The sequence below is a fragment of the Taudactylus pleione genome, unplaced genomic scaffold (assembly GCF_031769625.1).
Source record: "Taudactylus pleione unplaced genomic scaffold, aTauple2 ptg000093l, whole genome shotgun sequence".
NCBI classification, from domain to species: Eukaryota; Metazoa; Chordata; class Amphibia; order Anura; family Myobatrachidae; genus Taudactylus; species Taudactylus pleione.
The window spans coordinates 24,426,565-24,446,962 of NW_028284495.1; the positions used below are offsets into that span (position 1 = coordinate 24,426,565).

Genomic DNA, 20,398 nt, shown 5'->3' on the forward strand with positions numbered 1-20,398 from the left:
TAACCCTAACCCCTCCCCAGTGGTGCCTAACTCTAACCTCCCCCCCCCAAAGCCTAACACTAAACCCCCCATGGTGCCTAATGCTAACCCCCCCCCCCCCCCGCGGCTAATAGCTTCGGGTGCCCGCTTTCCTTCGATAGGGATGCCGTCTGTCGGGATTCTGGCTTCGGGATTTAGCCCGGGTTTCCGACGCCGGGATTTTAACAGACGGCATCCCGGCCATCAATATTTTTACTTCATCCCGACTGAAATAATGACAGTGCAACAATGTAATACTTTTTGTAAAGAAGAAAAGTTGTCCGTAAGAAATGGGCCCATTAACTTTTTTCATTGATACTAGAATCATTTCTTTATAAAACTCCCAACATTTTCCAAAAGGCTATATTATTATATTATAGGGCTAGCTCTTCAGATTGTGCTAAATATTGTAGTCTTGCAAACTGTCTTTGGTGCCTCTAGTTTTATTTCATATGTATATACAAGAGATCGTCATGTGGTGGAATATGATGGGATATAGGGACAGGGGTGTGTGTAGATGTGTGTGTATATATTCATGTGTGTGTATATATATTCATGTGGAAGAATACAATGGGATATAGGGAAAGGGTGTGTGTAGATATGTGTGTGTGTATATATATATATATATATGTGTGTGTGTGTATATATATATACACTTAGAAAACATGATATGCTGCTTGCATTTATCATGAGCTACGGAATGTTCAGGACACACAGGCATGATAAAACTTGCCTTCATTCCATTCTATATAGTTCATCTTGAGCATAATACAGCAGTTGTGGGGTTAATAAGACCGGTCTTTTTTACCGTACATGATATTGGATTGTCAAGTAACCTTCCTCCTTGGTTATCATGGTGTGCAAAATGAACGCCGGTCATGCATTGTGCATATATAGCCCACAATGTGTACAAAAGTCATTCTGTAATGGCAGACTCATTGAAAGATAACAATTAAAACAATATAAAGCAAATAGCATTAATGTTTTTTTTTTCTAATACATGTTTGCATGGAACTAATTATAATGACATAATTTCTAACATTTTGCATTCACTCTTGATGTAATGAAGTTATTAGGTGTAAATTGGATTACATAACATTGAGTGATCAAAAGTATACAACCAAAGCTTTAAGAAATAAAAAAGAAAAACTAGAGGAAGGAACCTTGAATGATCAGTGATAGACTTACCAGTCGATTCCCTATGCCTGTAGTATGATCACTATGGCCTTAGGCACTAAGGTGGGATGATGCAGCCTGGACCATCCCGAGGCAGCTGCTGCTGGTGTGTATGTGTGAGCGAAGCTACTTGTATATATACAATGTGCAATGGATATCCTAATATACCTTTCATTCAACTGGCTGGGCAGGTTTCTACATTCTGTGTTACATGGAATGATACCAGAATTTGCTGGCACATAAAACCAGTCAAACCGGTTCTTCAGTCATCCAGGAACAAGTCCAACCAGTCTGCATCAAAGACTAAAGCAACATGCTGTGGCTCAGCACCGCTAAGCTCCATCCACTTCTGTGAATGATTCATTCCTTCGTCAACTCCCAACAAATGGAGAGAATGATGTAGCCTCCAGCGAAATAATTTAGCAGACTTCTGTGGGAGTGGCAAGCATCCGTGTCAAGTACGGAAAGATCCTTCAGATACATTCGTTGGAGTACAATGTCTTTTTATAAGACTCACAGGTTTTCAAACAACCTCTTTTTATGTAGCTAATATGCACAATAGCTTCTAGGCAAGAATCCATATCCTTAGGGCATGTAAAATAATTTAATGTAAATAGTATGTCAGATAACTTACAGCTCTAACACAGGAGGGAAATAGCAGTTTGCTAACAAAATTATAAACATGCTCTTCTGGCACCGAAATGGCTCTTGACTTTTGGTAACAAATACAGTTGTTGATAACTGGGCCCCTTAGTGTTTTTTTCTATTTTCTGATTTAGTTTTGGACCCTCATTTTTATTAAAATCACTAACAAACACCCAAAAGTCTACTTTCCATTACCAAAACCTACTCTTTATCCTTACATAAATATTTTATATAGGGGCATATTCATCAATATGCCCCATCTGCCAGTGATGTGTGGTCAGGTGAGGCAGAGTCTTTCATGTCATACTTAGGTATACTCCAGAGTTTTGACTATAAAAATTATAAGACAAATTTAAAGAAAATATTATAAATATCTTCTTTGTATTATTATAATAATTTTTAAAGTCAAAACTCTGGAGTAAAAAGTGTATGGCAGGTGAAGCACTGCCTCCCCTATCTACCTTTTCCGCACATCCCTGATCAAACACAGCAGACTTCCAGTACTATATACTGCTGCACCTTTGAATAATGCCCACATGAACCCTCGGGTTCATTTATGTATCTGTAAATCTGGCTTTGATACTAGCCAGTGCCTCCCCAGCTATTTACCTCACCACACATCACTGCCATCTGCCTTTGGTATCCAACTTGTCGTGAATTGTTACATCATATACCATATTACTGGAGCAATTCAAGATTGCTCCGGTGTGGGGACAGCTGCTCAAGAAGCAGCTGTCCCTGCCAGCCCTACCACTCACAGTTACGCCAGCTGTGTTAGTGCACATGCATCTGAAGATGGCAGTCAAACTCCGAAAACTTCCACTTTTTGGAGTTTGATGAATGAAGGACTCCATATACTAGTGTATGGAAACTGGACAGTTTCGGGGATGCAAGGTAATCAGGAAATAGGAGTGATAACATTACCTGTGTAATGAATTGCCCCAATACTGAACTTGGATTTTACAAATGTAAATGAAATTGACTTTTTTCACTTACATTGAGGTATGAAGAATGGCTCTCATAGTAGTTTTACATATTATTTTTTTTTTCTCTACATTTGCAGAGGTGCAATTTCATACAATAAAATCTTCAGGTTCAGCTTTTGCTTCACCATTCTTCACTGTATTTTTAGATTTGCATTTAATTAAATTTATAGTCTATGAATAGAGCTTACACTGTCAATTGATTCTGGTGTGGCTAGAAGACTGGAAGTATTAAAGGATGTCGCAGAACAATATTATAGATGTTACTCTTCTGTTCCAAGACAGAAGCCCCAAAAAACAACATGCATACCTAAATAGCCACAATGTCCTTCTCTTACTCTGCTGGAATGTAGATTATATAATAATGCGACACCTTAAGCCTTTACTGCCTGGTCGTTATATATTACTTACCAACTCTCCCTGACTGTCAGGGAGACTCCCTGAAATAGTAGCAACCTCCCTGACTCCCTGAGGAGTCTAGTAATCTCCCTGATTGCACTTTACCCTCATTATGTAGCTGTTATATACTTGGAAAAAAAAGAAATCAGAGATATATAATTTCAAATGGGATCATCAGTGCCATTTCCCTGTATTGGTTATAAGGCACAATTATCGCCATAGGTACATGCATTTTAATATAAGGTTTCTCTTGCCCACTTATATGGAACTCCTTGTAAAACATGTGCAAGCCCTGGAAAGTATCAGTGTGTTTTTATCAACAATTAGATCTTACTAACTGCTTTATGGCTCGATTACTTTTGGTTATAAGTCAATGTTATGGCACGCCTCTCAGATGTAGCAGTACACGTCCACTTTATTGGCACACTCATAGGTGCTGCTTTAACAATCTCCTTGAAATGCTTTTTCAAATGTAGGCAAGTACGCCATAAATATATTTCTAAACATGAGGCCTAATACTTATTGCATTAGCTCACCAGTAGCTTTTCTGGCAGCATGTGGTTACAGCCCACTCCAACACATGTTGGGCCTGATACAGAGCTAAATATGTTGCTGCTTACGGAATATAACTTACATTTTCTTCCCATGCACGCAGGCTGGAGCACATATGGCCAATTTATGGTCAACTGTGCATCATTGCCATTGTATACAAATTACAGCCAAATATGGACATTTTAAAGAAGTATATTCGGCAGGTCTTATTTGGGTGCAAATTATTAGTTGTGTACTATCATTAGGCCACATGTTCAGTACAACTGCATTTATGCTCTCTTGAAATCCTAATAAAATACACTCTAATTACCATAATCGCCAGCAGTAAAACCTGTGAACGGTGATAATGATAATGCAAAGTTGTACAGAGGCCTTGATTCACGACGAATCGCTATTGTGATCGCAGTTGCGCTTACGCAAAGCCATTGCACAGCCAGCATAGAGACGTCCACTACCGCTATCTCACATCCGTAATACCTTGTAGTCCTGCTTATATATCGGGAACATCGCAAAACATCGGCCCCTCATGCACAATTACACCAGCACAGACCTTACTCCGAAATTGCTGACCTCCTAGTACGCTGTGAGCACTCAAGCTGCGTATGCCGTCGCAGTGGCTAATTTATGCACACCCATGCAACGGCGTTCAAACGGACAGAGGTGCCTGCGTTTCTCTGACTGCTCCCACATCACCACCCCAAACACTAACCTCCCGTCACTAACTCTGCAGTGGCTCTTTCTGCGTGAGTGATCGCAGTGCGATCGCAATGATAACTCACGCACACTGCAGTACGCAACATCGACCCATCTGCGTATGCAGTTGCGATTCGTGATGAATCAGGCCCAGAGTACAATAGAAGTTGATGTTAGTATAGAAGTATCTGTGTGTATGCTGAGGAGGCCCAGAATGTACTTCTCTCTGCTTTCCGATCCTGCTTTACAATGCTTTAATAACTCCAGCATGTGGATTAATGTAGTCTCATTAGGTAACTAAATGAGTAAGCTATTAAGCAAACACACCCTGTCTGTTCAACTTGATTCAAATACTACAGATTCATACATGATCTGATTATTGCTGTTTCAACATTTATGTTTTTTTAATAGCTGCATGATGAAAGAAAAAATGGATTTGTAGATTCTATTCAAACAATTCTTGAAGTCAAGATAATTAGCATTGTGCTACAGGGCATGGTATCTGAAGTACCTGTGTCATCTTTAAAGACAAAGCTGACAAACTGGAGCATTTGAATAACACTATAATTTTATATTCTTATAAATCTATCAGGCTTTTTTTTATATTGGGTCGAGTGCAAACCATTAGTACCTGACTGCTATAGGCAACTTAAACAGGCCAACATTGCCAAACAGGAACGCTCATGAGGCAGAAGCTGTACATGCTATGCCCTTGCATACAACACAGCTCTATTCCCAAAATGGGTGTGCTGGAGAATTTTGCTGCGCACGCGCGCGCACATTGTAATCTAATAACCATGTGTGCGCTCTTAGGGGTAAATTTACTAAGATGGTAGTTCTATTAAGAAGTGATGTTGCCCATAGCAACCAATACGATTCCAGGTATTATCTTCTGGAAGGTGCTACATAAATGATAAGTAGAATCTGATTGGTTGCTATGGACAACATCACTTCTTAATAGAACTCCCATCTTAGTAAACATTCACATGTGCTTTAGTACATAGACCCCACGCACTTTGTGCAAATTTTCATCCACACAACAAAAGATGCCTTGAATAAATTTAATAGCACAATATATTCATTAATTAAGACATTAATTAGATAAACAACAAAACCTGTTAATTTTGCAAATACTCAGCTTTGTTAGCTCTAGAAAAAAATGTTTAGGAAACAAATTAATGTATACTGATTGCACAAAATAGCAATTATTGTCCTGTTACCATAAATACAGCATGCTCTACTGTTATGTGTAGTTTATGCAGTGTGCACAGCACTGCAGTGTGAATGCAAATAGCATGCATGTCTATTGTATGAGCCTATTTGTAGGCAATACATGATGGCACATGTGTGATCAACTTCCTGTTACAGCCTGACAGTTTGATCAAAGTTTCCATTGTTAGTTCAGTATCCTGTTTTCCAGTAAGCCATTAATTATTTATATCCTCTGGTATAGAATGAGTAGACTAGTATTTTCCTGCTCATTTTCTGACAGTTGGGAACCTGGAACACTAATGGCTACAAAGTGAAGTATGAGACCAGTAGTTGACACTTTCTGTAAGCTATCTGTGACGTACAGTATGCAGGCTTCCCATATTGCAGGATTATGATTTAGGCCCGTATTCAATTTGGAGCGAAAAGCCGAGTTCGGCGAAAAAGTTTTGCCGATGATGTCATTTTGCCAGGCGGAAAACTATAGCCGTATTCAATTTGAAAGACTTTCCGCCTAGGCGGAAAGTCAATGCAATGTAATAGGCGAAAATTTTTGCCTATGAATAGCAGGCGGAAAAAAGTGCAAAACAGGCGAAGTAGGCGACAGGTCCAGGAGGCGGAAAAGTATCGCAGGTCCGCTCAAATTGAATATGGCTCTTAGGGGTAAAACCATGTATGCAAGGACGTATCAATGCGATTCATGTCATCATGCCCCCACTCCCACAAACACACTGTTTAGTTTAATGCATAATCATGTCCCTGCCCAGCCCATTTCTCCAGGTAAGTGGATGGGATGCAGGAGGGTGAAAAATTTGTGAGTCTTCCAGAAGTTTCAGGAGACAAGTTTGGTTATATCAAGGAGCATTGTGTGCTGTTGTTTAAATCCAGCAAATGTTATCATTGGTTGAACTCATTACTGATACAATCTACTGGTAAGTGCTCGTATGTCAGGACAACTTCAGCTACAGGGTGCAAATGTGCACCCTGACAAACATGTGATGTGATGCAATAGGTACAAATGCAATTTACTTGTGCTTGCAGTGAAAATACTGTATTGCATTTGCATGTAGGACATAAATACCAGGCAGCTTTGTGCTTACACTGAAATGATGATATACATATATGGACATATGCCGTATATATGTATACAAAACAGAAAGACATTTGTTGCCGGCATATCACTAGAACTGCAAATTTGTGTGTATCTAGCAAATAAAGTGGGGGATTTTGTCCATATTTTGATCAAAACATTTAAGCTTGCAGCCTGTTATCAAGGGACCCCAATCTCTGCATGTCCCTAATGTAGCATATAAATTGCAGTTACATGGTGCACATGGTCTGTGATGCTTTGTTGCATGCTCAGCAATGTGACTGTCTGCAACAAGGGACAAAACAGAGAGTAAATGAGATAGGTGGAGGCAGGGCCAGATTAAGGTCTGTGGGGGCCCCTGATCAACAAACTTGTGGGGGCCCCTATATACCACCGTCCCCTGTAGTAATGCCCCTTATGCATTGCCCCCAGTAGTGCCCTTATATAGTGCCCCCAGACCCAGTAGTGGTCCCCCCTATGCAGTGCCCCTTATATAATGCCCCAGTAGTGGTCCCCCTATACAGTGCCCCCATTAGTGCACCTTATATAGAGCCCCCAGACCCAGTAGTGTCCCCCCCTATGCAGTGCCCCTTATATAATGCCCCAGTAGTGGTTCCCCTATACAGTGCCCCCAGACCCAATAGTGGTCCCCCCTATGCAGTGTCCCTTATATAACTCCCCAGTAGTGGTCCCCCTATACAGTGCCCTCAGTAGTGCCCCTTATATAGTGCCCCAGACCCAGTAGTGGTGCCCCCGCCATGCAGTGCCCCTTATATGGTGCCCCCAGTAGTCCCCCCTTATGCATTGCCCCCAGAAGTAGTCCCCCCTATACACTGCCCCCAGTAGTAGCCCACCCCTATTCAGTGCCGCCAGTAGTTGTCCTATGCATTGGCCCTATGAAGCAGCCCCCCCTATGCAGTGCCCCTTACACACACACACACACACAAAAAAAACACAACTTACCTGAATCCCCACTCCTGACGCGACCGCCGCTGTCCGCTCCGGCTCCTCTTCTCCTGCAGTATGGGAGACACGTCAGCGTCATGACGTCACTCCCATCATCACCTGGGGGGAAGCCGGAAAACGGAGCTCATAAGTGAGCTCCAGCCGGCTCCCTCCGTTGAAGCAGCAGCCAATGAGAGTTTTTATGACTCTCATCGGCTGCTGTAACAAACACGCAGCTGCTGCCAGCGGCTGTGTGTTTGTCACTGTGTAGTGTGGCCGCATTCACTGTGCGGTCTACACTACACTAGCGGCGGGGACACTAGCGGCGGGTGAAGCCACCGGCTGCACCGCTGCTAGTGGGGGCCCCTCTGTGTGTGGGGGCCCAGGGACGACCGTCCCTGTCGCCCCCCCTTAATCCGGCCCCGCGTGGAGGGGAGCAAAGGGCATGGCAAGCGGGCTTACAGGCCTGGCAGATGGGGGCGCCACTGGCCAGAGCAGGACCCGCCGCAGTGTTCGCTGCGCTGCATTGCCGGAGTATGGACATCCTGCCGTCGCCCCCTCAAGTGACTCACTGTTACAGTCCCAGTGGCTCCGCCTCCACCCAGGGACAGATTTTTTTTTATTTTTTCAAGACTGACAGCATCCATTTAGAGCTGCACTGAATGCTGCAGGCACGGCATGCTACAGAGGTGACCCATCCTCTACAACCTGCTAGACAAAAACCTGGCAACTTCCGGCAACCTTGCCACTAGGAGTCACAGCAACTCTGAGGAAGTGGTGGAGTGCAGAAACAGCACCTGGCAGCATGGACAGCATGATGTGAGGAGCGCAAGACATACATGCCTACTCTCCTGGAAAGACACAATGTTGTTCTCAATGCAGTGCACAAGAAGGAGGTCAATATAAATATAACACAAAGGAAAATGGATATCAGCTGTCGGTAACACCTAAGCTGCTAAAACCTGGCGCTAGACAACCACTGGCTATATACTTATGTTTAGTGTGATATAGCTGCATACAATGTTCAATCAATACATTATGTAAACATCACCATGTGCTGCTGCTAATTTTAATGCCAATAGCCACCTGGCAGTACAGGTACAGTACATAGTAATTACTATAAAGAAAGGAAGAAAAAAAACTGCGCTGCAATGGTGAGAAAAATATATACAGTATTAAGTAATGGTGCTTGATAGACCAATTAAATACAGGCTTCTTCTGACTATATATAAAAAGCATTTATTTCAAAAACACATACAATATAAGATTATAGTACATACTGGATAATAAGTTACAAATGCACAAACCTATGTCCTATTAGGTGTATGGCTTATGCACTTAATAGGAGCAAAACTAGTCGATAGAGGCCTTTCTGTATTACTGCTGAATTCATCTCACTGCTCATCAGCTTTGAACTCCTGTTTGCCCGGCTGCGGACTTGCCATCATTCTAACGGTATATGTTTATGATGCTGGCGGTCACAATGCCGACTGCCAGCATCTAGACTACAGAATCCCGGTGAGGGTTAACTAACCTACGCCGGGAGGCCGGGCGCGGACAGCCACGGGGGGGAGGGGGTTAGGTTTAGGGTTCCCGGGGGGGACTAAGGGTTAGGCACCCCCACGGAGGTTAGGTTTAGGCTAGGGGGAGGGAGGGTTAGGGTTAGGCACCCCCGTGGGGGACTTAGGTTTAGGCGGCGGGGAAAGGGGGGGTTAGGTTTAGGCACTTAGAGGGGGGTATTAGGGTTAGGCACAGGGGGGGAGGTTAGGGTTAGGCACCCTAAAGGAGGGTTAGGGGTAGAGTTAGGTTAGTAAGTGCTTACCTTCTAGACGATCGGGATTTCCTTCCATGCGGCTGGCGGTGTATCATATGAATCCATTCTAACTTACAGTGGACAGGCTGCTCCTCTCTCCCTGTGGACAAGCATTAGTAAAGGGTGTGGCTGTTAGCTGAGGTCCTTGCCACACACAGGACGTACAAGCAGGCTTGCCATTCATACCAGCTGATATCTGCCATCCATGGCTGCTCCGCCACTCCTGCGTCGAAACTGCTGTAAGATCGGGCACAGTGAGACCTGGCCTGGGACAATCAGTGCTGCACACTATTTACTAACTACAAGTGTTATATGAGCAGCCGTATATGCAGGTACTGTACTTTTAATTGAATACAGCCCAGCATCAGAGTCTGTTCACTGGGGAATATTCCAGTGGAGAATCACACTTATGCTGGCCATACACGCTGCAATTATCGGGACGATCCGCCCGATATCGGCGGATCGCCGCGATAATTGTAGCGTGTATGCGGGAGACCGAGGATTAAATATTGCTCGGTCGGGCATGCTGGATTGTCCAGCATGCCCGTCCGATGCGATATTTACCCGGGAAACTGTCGGCCGCATCGGGCAGTGTATGCCCAGTACAGCCGACAGACAGACATTTCCTGTGTTCCTTCCTACGGAAGGAACAGGGAAATGTCTCCTCCCCCGGGGGCGGAGCGCGGATGTCGGGCTATACACTGTGAGATTTCTCTCACAGTGTATGCCGCGGACATCTGCGGCTGGCAGCCGGCCAGATAAAATGTCTGTCGGTCTGACAGACATTTTATCTGGCTGTGTATGCCCAGCATAACTGATCTCAGGAATTGCTGTGATTTTATACTATTCATGTCACATCCTATTACTACTGATCCAGCATATTCATTGCTCTGTGGAGAATATCTATGGAGATCTGACTGATTATCTTCTGGTGAGCAGTGTTCACTATGAGTGCATAAGCCATACACCACCCAATAGTACACATTGTATATACATAGGTTAGTGAATTTGTTACTAAGTTATTATCCATTATTTGCAGCAGTATTGGGAATGTACTACTGATATTAATAATCTTATATTGTATGTGTTTTTGAAATAAATGTTTTTTATATATAGTCAGAAGAAGCCTGTATTTAAGTGGTCTATTAAGCACCGTCACTTATATATTTTTATCACAATTGCAGCTCAGTTTTTTTCTTCCTTTCAATATAAATATAAAACTTAACGTTTATTGAAACTGAAGTAACTAATAAGCAGCAAAATAATTTAAAATAATTCTTCGGAATTATATAAACAATACATTCAAAGTGCAAAGACATAGACAAAAGGTGAACATAAAACATATAGGCGGGTCTCCCTTGTCTCTGATCAAAATTCCTTCATTTATGGTTGATTTTGGTGTGACCTATACCCTGAATAATAATTATGTATGCCTTTATTATGTTATTATGTTATAATAGATCACGTACAAGATGTTAGGTTGGAGCAATACTAGATCTGCTAGTTAACAGCTAGGGTTAAAATTCACCCATATAGTGTGCCCTAAACAGCCTGAGTACAATCGTATTATCCTATGAATAAGAGCTTGCTGGAGTCAGTCAGCTGGGGGATACACACAGAATTACTGCAGCTATAGGCAGTGTTGCACATGCGCTGGTTTTACGGATGTAACAGCGCATGCGCAGCACTGATTCTAGCTGCGGTAAGTTAGACTAGATAGGGAAAACTATCTATTTCCTGAAAAGCTGTCATTGCAAAAATGACAGCTTTTGAAATAGATAGTTATGGAGAGGAGGAATGATGAATTCCTCCGGTGCTTAGGTAGAACTCCATGCGAGTTCTTAACCTAATTACCTTCAGAAAATTTTTAGTTAAGATGAATAGGCCCCATAGGCTTTATTAGAAAAGCCAAGGAAGATCTGGCTAAATTTAAAATTCTTTCTCTTTTTTTTTTCTATTTTCTCTGTTTCAGTTCTTATGGGGAATAAAATCTTCCAAATAATTTCTCTAGATTATATAATATGGGATATTTTTAGATACATACAATTTCACTTGTGCTTGATTGATCTGAGGCACATTCCTTTTTCAGGTGATACATGTTGTTGAACCCATTCAATATTTTTTTATTTTTCCCATGTGAACAAATCACAATTGAATGCTGTATGTTCTTATCTACTTATCAACTTATTCTTGTGAAACATGATTCATTATTTTTCTCTCTTTATAAATGTTGATCACTAGCCAGAGCATTGGCTGAACATGTATTGATTGACCCAACCTTATTTTATGATGATCACAATATTGGAGGATTCACTTTCACATAATGGTGATTATATGTTCATTCAGATGTTCTTACTTTTACTGTTATTATATTTTATTTACATCATAGATTTTGCACATTACACGTTTAATTTACACTAATACACTATTAACTATTTTTATTAATTTGTACTGTCTTCTCTTCACATTTAGCTCTTATCATGTGTTATTTACTATTTATTATTTAGTTATCACATGATCTCACATGCTTTTATTCAGAATATTAACTACGTTGTTCATTTATCTGTCAACTTTTATCATTACACTATAATAATAAAATCTCTGTATGGAATGTTATACTCCACTATTTTGTCACTTTTTATTTTGGTTTATTATTCACATTTTTAGTTGTCTTTCTTTTTTCTTTAAGAGATTTATAAATAATCTACATGAGTTATTTTACTATATTTATTTTTGTTAATTTTCTGTATCAAAATCTTATGACGTTTTATTTATATATTTTTATAACATATATATATTTTTTCGTCACTAAAATGATGTCATATATATACAGGTGTAAATCATGCACAGGTTTTGTAATGTTTACAATTGTAGGGGTTTGTATTTGGATTATAACTGCATATTTATATTTAACATTTCTTTTCTTTCTTTTTTGTATTATCAAATCTAAATAGAGTTTTAATCAGTTTTTGTCAGGTTGCGGCCTAGGATCGACCGTTACTCACCTCAGCGCCGGCTTCCCCTGACCTCCCATGCGGTCAGACGACAGGTGCGACGGTGACGCGCTGAGGATTACTCCTGGGGTCTGCTAGGACATCCATGTGTTGCTCCATGATTTTGTTCTTGCAGCCATGACAGTCTACATCACCTGATTAGCCCTTTACCTAATGGTAGCATTGGTTGCTGTCAGCTGACACCATCCTCCAATGGATCACTACATTAGGATATTTAGCCAGGCTCCAGGCAACAGGAAGTTGCCAGTGATTACTTGTTGTTGCAGCATTCCAGGTTCCACGGTCCTTTCTTGTAGTGTATTATTCAAGTGTTATCCAACAGTGTGTGTACGTCACCAAGTACTGACTCCTAGTGCCATTCTCCTGTACCGGTTCTGCATCTGGATCAACAGTGTGTGTACTCAGTACGTCACCCGAGTACTGACTCCTAGTGCCATTCTCCTGTACCAGTTCTGTGTCTGGATCAACAGTGTGTGTACTCAGTACATCACCCAAGTATTGACTCCTAGTAGCCATTCTCCTGGCTTTCCCTGTGTTTATGTTCTTCCGTTTCCCACTTGTACAGGATACCTGGCCAAAGGGCCGCAACCTGCCTGCTGGGGGCAGCCTAAACCCATATTTCGATTGGAAGGGTCACTGGTGAACACCACCCAGTAGATTAGACTCTGCACCTTTGGTCAGGCCAACATCGGGTATTCGTGGATGAGTAAGACATATATCGAGGCCCCTTCACTACGGTTCTTTACCCAACCTAGTACCCCGACTTCTAAACCATCTGTGGAAGATCTTCTGAGCCCAAACGTGACAGTTTTTTATTACTATACTATTAGCAAGGAGGGTTTAAACAAGGAGATAGAACACATTATTGTACCCCAGTTATCTTATTTAATGTGAAGTTATCCTGCCACATCTATGCACCGGCAAAGTTGACAGTATTGTGCAAGTTGGTCTGCATGTACAGACAATCATAGATATCGTCATCGTTCATGCGGGAACGCGCATCGTTGGTCTTTCACTGCATAAAAATGAATGATATGAACGATATATCGTTGAACGATATCGTTATTGTTCTTATCATTCATAGATATTGTACCGTGTGTATGCAGCATTACTCTTATTGGTCAATTACCAGTATCTACAGCTGATTGGTGGAAACTATCCATTTAAACATACACGATCTGGCACAGTGGTTAGTCTGGTTATAGCCTGAACAGCAAACCCGCGTCGATGGTTTCGGCTGTGTCTCCCTGGTCTTCGGACCATAGTACTATATATGTTAACATGAAACAATGTTAATATGCTGTATGAATAGAGGGCCTGATTCAGAGCCGGACGCTCTTTCAGAGCGCTCGCTCTGAATCAGTGCCCGCCTATTGTATTTTTAGAGCGGCCTCCTCCATAGTTGTGGGTGACCACCCACAGCTAGTGCGAGTGACCAGGATGATGGTCGCGATGGACCATCGCGACCATCGGACTTGCGACGAGACCCTTGTGGTAGGGTCTCGTTGCCGCAAGTCCCAGTGGACTCTTGCTCTCACTTGTGATGTCAGTGGGGCCGGCCCTAGACGGTAGGCGTTCCCATGGGAACGCCTCCGTCTGGGCAGCCACGCCCCCGGCCCACCCACCAAAGGGGGCGTGCTGTCACTCAACATTGACAGCACGCCCCCTTTGGTAGCGAGACCCGAAGTAAAGGCTTGCCCGTCGCTATCCGGGTCTCGCGCATGCGCACGATGGAGCCGCCTCCGTCATGCGCACTGGACCAACATCGACCCACTTGCGAGCGCTCAGCGCTCGTGAGCGGTTCTGAATCAAGCCAAGAGATACCGATGCAGTGTTATGTGCTGTTAGCGCTCAGAGATAAAGGATATTGGTAGCCCCGTATTACAAGATGGACGAGCGCTTTCACTATGCATTGCTGTTAACCTCTTCCATACCATACCCTGCATATAGCATAGCATGAATAAGAAGAGGGTTATTTATGTAAGGATATATGCTGTCTGTGTTTAGAGAAGAATGCTAGTCTTAGCCTCTTATTACACCAGTGCTGCTATTATATATGAGACTAACCCTCTATACATTTAATCGTGTATGGTCAGGGCCGAATTATAGGGAGGGTAACGGGCGGTCGTCCCAGGGCCCCCACGCATAGGGGCCCCCCCCACTCTGTCCCCGGCACCAACCGCAAGATTGAAAATCGATTTTTTTAAATCTCTTAACGTAGCCGTGGCCCATGATTAAGCCCTGCCCCCTGTATTTGGCTCCACCCCCTTATTCTGCTGCTGGCCTGCTGCCACTGAAGTAAGCAGCGGTAATGTATATACAGTATGTTTATCTGTATCTATGCCTGTATATATATATATATAACCCCCACACATTTGTTGCCCAAGGGCCCCCACAGTTCTTAATCCGGCCCTGTGTATGGTGTTGTGAATTAAGAATGGGCTATAAAATCACATGCCACTGATGTGTAGAGCATGTTACTGTTAGCCTCTTATCTTATAACATATTAGCATTATAACTATTTACGGTGACGGATCCTCCTTGTCAGGGGTGGATTGGCCGTTACTTTTAGCGGGATGATTCCCGGTGGGCCGATGCTCCTGTGGGGCCGCCTGTCGACCAGTCAGGTGATTTTTAATTTTTTTTATAACAGGCAGCTGCTGCAGGGGCCGTACCGCGGTAAGTGACAGCCAAGCGGTCGGCCATACAATGTGAGGGACAGGCAGCTATCAGTCTCAGCCAGCGGGGCTGTGGGGGGCCGGGCTGGCTGATTAGGTCAGCGGGAGGCGGAGCTAAGGGGTCCGGACGCCGGACAGTGCTGGATTGAGAGGCTGGCTGACAAGATGGTGGCAGGTGGAGCTGCGAGGGGCCGGATTACCGCAGCAATGGGAATGAAGAGGACCTGGAACGATGAAGCAAGGACAGGGGTAGCAGAGTGGCTGAGGAGATCAACCGTAGATGCCGGGACCATTTATTTACGTGGGGTGTATACAGGGGCGGATTGGCCGTTACTTTTAGCGGGATGATTCCCGGTGGGCCGATTGCTCTGTGGGGCCGATTGTCAAATATGGCCACGCCCACCAGTGCCGTTTTTGTTGCATGATAAAGAACATCAAGCAGAGCGTCCTGCCGAGAAGCGAGTCCTCCCAAGTAGTGGACCCACCCAGCAGAACTGCAACTGCACAATGCCACACACACACCAGTGTTGGGGCAGAGCAGGTCCACGATGTCCGGCAGCAGAGCCGGATTAAGGGGGTGAGGGGCATGAGAGGCTTCCCAGCCGGAGCTGCTCCGACTCAGCTCTGACTGCTCCCTTTCCCCCATGACAGGCTTGGCCTCCCTGTGCCTGCGCATTAATCAGACATGAGGGCAGGGGCTAGGATCATGTTATTCCCCTACTCTGCATGTGTGACGTCAGCGCTGAGCGCGCTTAAGAAGAGAGGCTATCAGTGAGGAGCCTTCAACCACCATTAGGAGGAAAAGAAGATTCAGGTAAGTGAGGAAAACACACAGGGAGGGATGGGCTGAGATTATGGAGATCCACAGATGGCGAGCTGACACTATAAACTAGCAACACAGAGGGGAGGGCTGACGCTATAGACTAGAGACACACAGAGGGGGGGAGACTGACACTATAGACTAGAGACACAGGGGGGGATGGGCTGAGATTATGGAGATCCACAGATGGCGAGCTGACACTATAAACTAGAAACACACAGAGGGGAGGGCTGACGCTATAGACTAGAGACACACAAGGGGGGGGGCTGACACTATAGACTAGAAACACAGAGGGGGGGGCCTGACACTATAAACTAAAAACACAAAGAGGGGGGCTGACACTATAGACTAGTAACACACAGAGTGGGGGCTGACACTATAGACTAGAAACACACAGAGGGGGGGCTGACACTATAGACTAGAAACACACAGAGGGGGGGCTGACACTATAGACTAGAAACACACAGAGGACGGGGGCTGACACTATAGACTAGAAACACACAGGGGGGATGGGCTGGAGACACCAAGGCGATTGTGCAGGAGACACACAGAGGACGATAGGACTGCTGGTATTAATAGAAGAAAAGACTGGGGGACAGACAGTAATCTTCAGTAAGACAACAATTCAAATGAAACCATATCACTGATGCAAATGGTACCAAATTAACAAATATATTTTATTAATATAAATTTGTTTGATAAGGGAAACTCACATTTGTCCTGCCCAAAAACTTCTGTTACTATGGGGCCTATTCATTATATTAATTATCAGGGTCCGAACGGACCCAGATAATTAACATTCCATCTCGCTGCGAGCGCCAGTGCAATTCATCATTGCTCCGGCACGGAGACAGCTGATCCAAAAATCAGCTGTCTCCCCGAAGTGTTTCACTGCTCCTTTCGGAGCAGTGAGACAAGTGCACATGAGTGACCTACATGTCACGCATGCGCACAAGAGCCCTGACGTCCGGCAGAAGGAGCTGGACAGGGGGGGAGGGATTCAAAAGGATCCCTCTTCACAACCCGGACCTGTTTCCCTGCAGTCAAGCTCCGAAATTATTGCATTTTCGGAGCTTGATAAATTCTGTCGCCATACTATTGTATGGGGTCAGCGGGCCATTCCGCAAGAGGATGGCCTGATATCTCCTGCTGTACCTTCTTGATGCATGGCCTAATAACTTAATTTCTACAATTGCAGGTGAACATGTTAATTTTCACTTGCTTTTGTAGAAATTAAGTGATGATGAATAGGCCCTTAAGTATTATCTAGTTGAACTACTGTTGCATGATGGTGACATTGGCTTTATTGCTACACAAACAGGTGGTTTCCAGACCATGTGATCTCCTGCATGAATAGTGACTACCGACTTTAGACACGGCCTGTCCAGGATCAATTTCTTCAGAGGTTCCCCGTTGCAGAGAAATCATATAGGTAAGAAAATGCTCATTCACATGCTGTGTTTATTCACTTGATGGGCATGCACATTAGCTCCTCGAGTGGTGAGTATGCCCCCAGCATGACGAAAATGGCAGGGAGTGGCTTGCGGGCACGGCATATCATGTGAAGCCACACCCCTTTCCGCGAGGCCACCCCCTTTCCGTGAGGCCACGCTCTTTTTTGGCGCACCGATGGCGCGTGCACACGGGGCCTCTTTTTCAGATTTTTCCAGGGCCACTTTCAATTCCCAATCCGCCCCTGCTCCTTGTACAGAACTATACTTCAACTTAATGCGAGCACATGCTGGCTGTACTAATCTCTATTGAGGTCATATGTGAAGGCTGAGCTAGATACAATTGCATTATAAAATCCATTATATGTATTTACGAGAGATTAAAAGGATACATTGTTTAAAGTCAGCAAATACATCATGTGCAGCCGATGGAATGTAAGCTGCTAATTATCCTCATGTATGGAAATCTAATAATATATTGTGGATAATATTACAAACCTAAGTATTTTGCTCTGAACAACTTTTGTACACAGACACACAATAAGCTGTATGCTATACTGGTATCAGCGTGAAACTTTTGACAAGCTGTTTATTGTGCTTATAAGATCTTTATTTGTGGCTTGAAATAAGGCTACTATATTAAACACTAACAGACAACCATACAATATAGCCACCTATATTTTTTTAATATGTGGCTAGATATATGAGATTACTCGCTCTACTAAAGTGGTGGCCATAAAATAGAATTATCTTTTGTGTTAAAATAATCAGTATACAGTTATGAGTTAAGAAAACAGTGTGTGTTCGGGCCGGTATGCAGTCAGGAAGCCGACGGTAGAAATGCTGACCGCCGGCTTCCCGACTGTGCAATCCCGACAGGGGACTAATGATAGGCGTCGAAATCACGCCTATCATTATCCCTTTTCCGGGAGCCTGACACTTGGCATACCTCTCTACCCTTTTCTCACCTATGCCAGTCTTCTGCCTTCAGCCTCTCTTCCCTTCTTCTGTCTGTGCCCGCCTCTCTGCCTAACTTCTTTCAGTGCCAGTCCTTCTGCCTATCCTGTCAGCGCCAGCCTCTCGTCCCTTCCTCTGTGCCACCCTCTCTGTCCATATTCAGTCTACCTCCTCAGCTTCTGGTTGCACCAACCTACCTGTCCATCCTCAGTGCCAGCAGTTTTGCCCATCCTCTGCCGCACCAGCCTCTCTTCTCTTTCTCTGCATCACCTTCCTGCCCATCGTCTGTCTGTGCCACCTTCCTGACCATCGTCTGTCTGTGCCACCTTCCTGCCCATTGTCTGTCGGCGTCAGCCTACCTCCCCATCCCCTGGCTGCGCCAGCCTCTCTGCCCATCCTCTGCCTGTGCCAGCCTCTCTGCCCATCACCTGCCTGTCAGCCTCTCATCCTCTACCGGAATCGGTATGTAATACCGCCGGCTGCATGGTTCGATTCCTGGCAGAGGCAGCCCGACACTGGAACAGATCCCGGCAGCATGAGCCCGACAGCGCTGGAAATCCTGATCGTTGTAAGGTAAGTATAAACTAACCTAATCTAACCCCCCTACCCCTAACCCTCCTTAGGGTTGCCTAACCCTAACCTCCCCCCCAAGTGCCTAACCCTAATCCTCCCTGTAAGCGCCTAACCCCCCCTTCCCCGCTGCCTAAACCTAAGCCCCCCGGGGGGGTGCCTAACCCTAACTCCCCCCGGGGGTGCCTAACCCTCCCTCCACCTAACCCTCCCGGCGGGTGCCTAACCCTAAGTCACCCCCGGGTGCGCTAAACTTAACCCTCCCCCCCGCGGCTGTCCGCTCATGGCGCCCGGCATCCCTTCGATCGGAATGCCGGGCGCCGGTCTCCCGGCGTCGGGGAAATGAGCGGCCTCTACATTTAGACGCCAGTCATTTCACCCTCGCCGGGATATGACAGTCGGGAAGCCTCCCGATTGCATCCCCCTCTACCTGTGTCAGCCTCTCTGCCCATCCTCTGCCTGCGCCAACCTCTCTGCCCATCATCTGCCTGTGTCAGCCTCTCTGCCCATCCTCTGCCTGTGTCAGCCTCTCTGCCCATCCTCTGCCTGCAACATCCCCTCTTCCCTTCTTATTTGCTGGCCTTTCTGCTCATCTGCTGTTTGTACCAGCCTCTTTTCCTTACATTTTCTCTCCCTGTGTGTTTGCCCCTTTTTTCTCCCCCTTTGTACATCTGTCTATCTGTCTCCACTTACTCATCTTATTATATCTGACCTCCCCGCCAGCTTCTGCATTTGCACAATCACGTATTTTTACCCTTGTGCCCCTAACACTTTTCCTCTTGCCCAACCCTTCTTTCACTTCTCCCCTCTTAAGTGTTGACACATCATTCTGGAGACATCATGATGGCCAATCAGAAATGAAATGGATGGAGTGAGACACAACTGTGCGCCACACCATATAACTGCACCTGAGGGTGGCAGGTAAGTACAAACCTGCTTTTAATATTTTTTTTTCAAGCAACTGAATACTAAATTTTTTACACAAAGGAGTCCGGTCATCAAACGTGAAACCTCATTTGCACAAACTTTAATGAGATTTTAGACACTGACTGTAAAATATAAAATTTTTATGGCACACAGACATATGAGATTTGAACATTGGCTGACCTGATACATAATTCAGTAATGTTTTCTGACGTGGGGGCATTATGTGCTATGAGGGAGGGAGAAAATATTTTTTTGGGGTATTATTTTTAATTTGTAAAATTTGGAGTACGATTTATAATGTAGAAGAGGAGACAGAATTTGGGTATGTTTTATTTAATGGAAGTGATTTCGATCTGGGGTATTATTTTCAATGAGGTAGGTGTGTGTGTGTGTATATATATATATATAATGTGTGTGTATATATATATATATAATGTGTGTGTGTGGAGATTGAGTAC

At 44.3% G+C, this 20,398-nt stretch overlaps 1 protein-coding gene across 1 annotated transcript in view; it reads right to left on the reverse strand.

Moving 5' to 3' along the window:
• The window catches only part of RBBP8 (RB binding protein 8, endonuclease), an 87,002-nt gene extending 85,695 nt beyond the window's left edge, over positions 1-1,307 (reverse strand). Inside the window, exon 1 of the mRNA XM_088469616.1 lies at positions 1,207-1,307. The gene's annotated coding sequence lies outside the window, so the exon portion shown is untranslated. The remainder of the gene's footprint in view (positions 1-1,206) is intronic.
• Between the last annotated feature and the right edge of the window lie 19,091 nt (positions 1,308-20,398).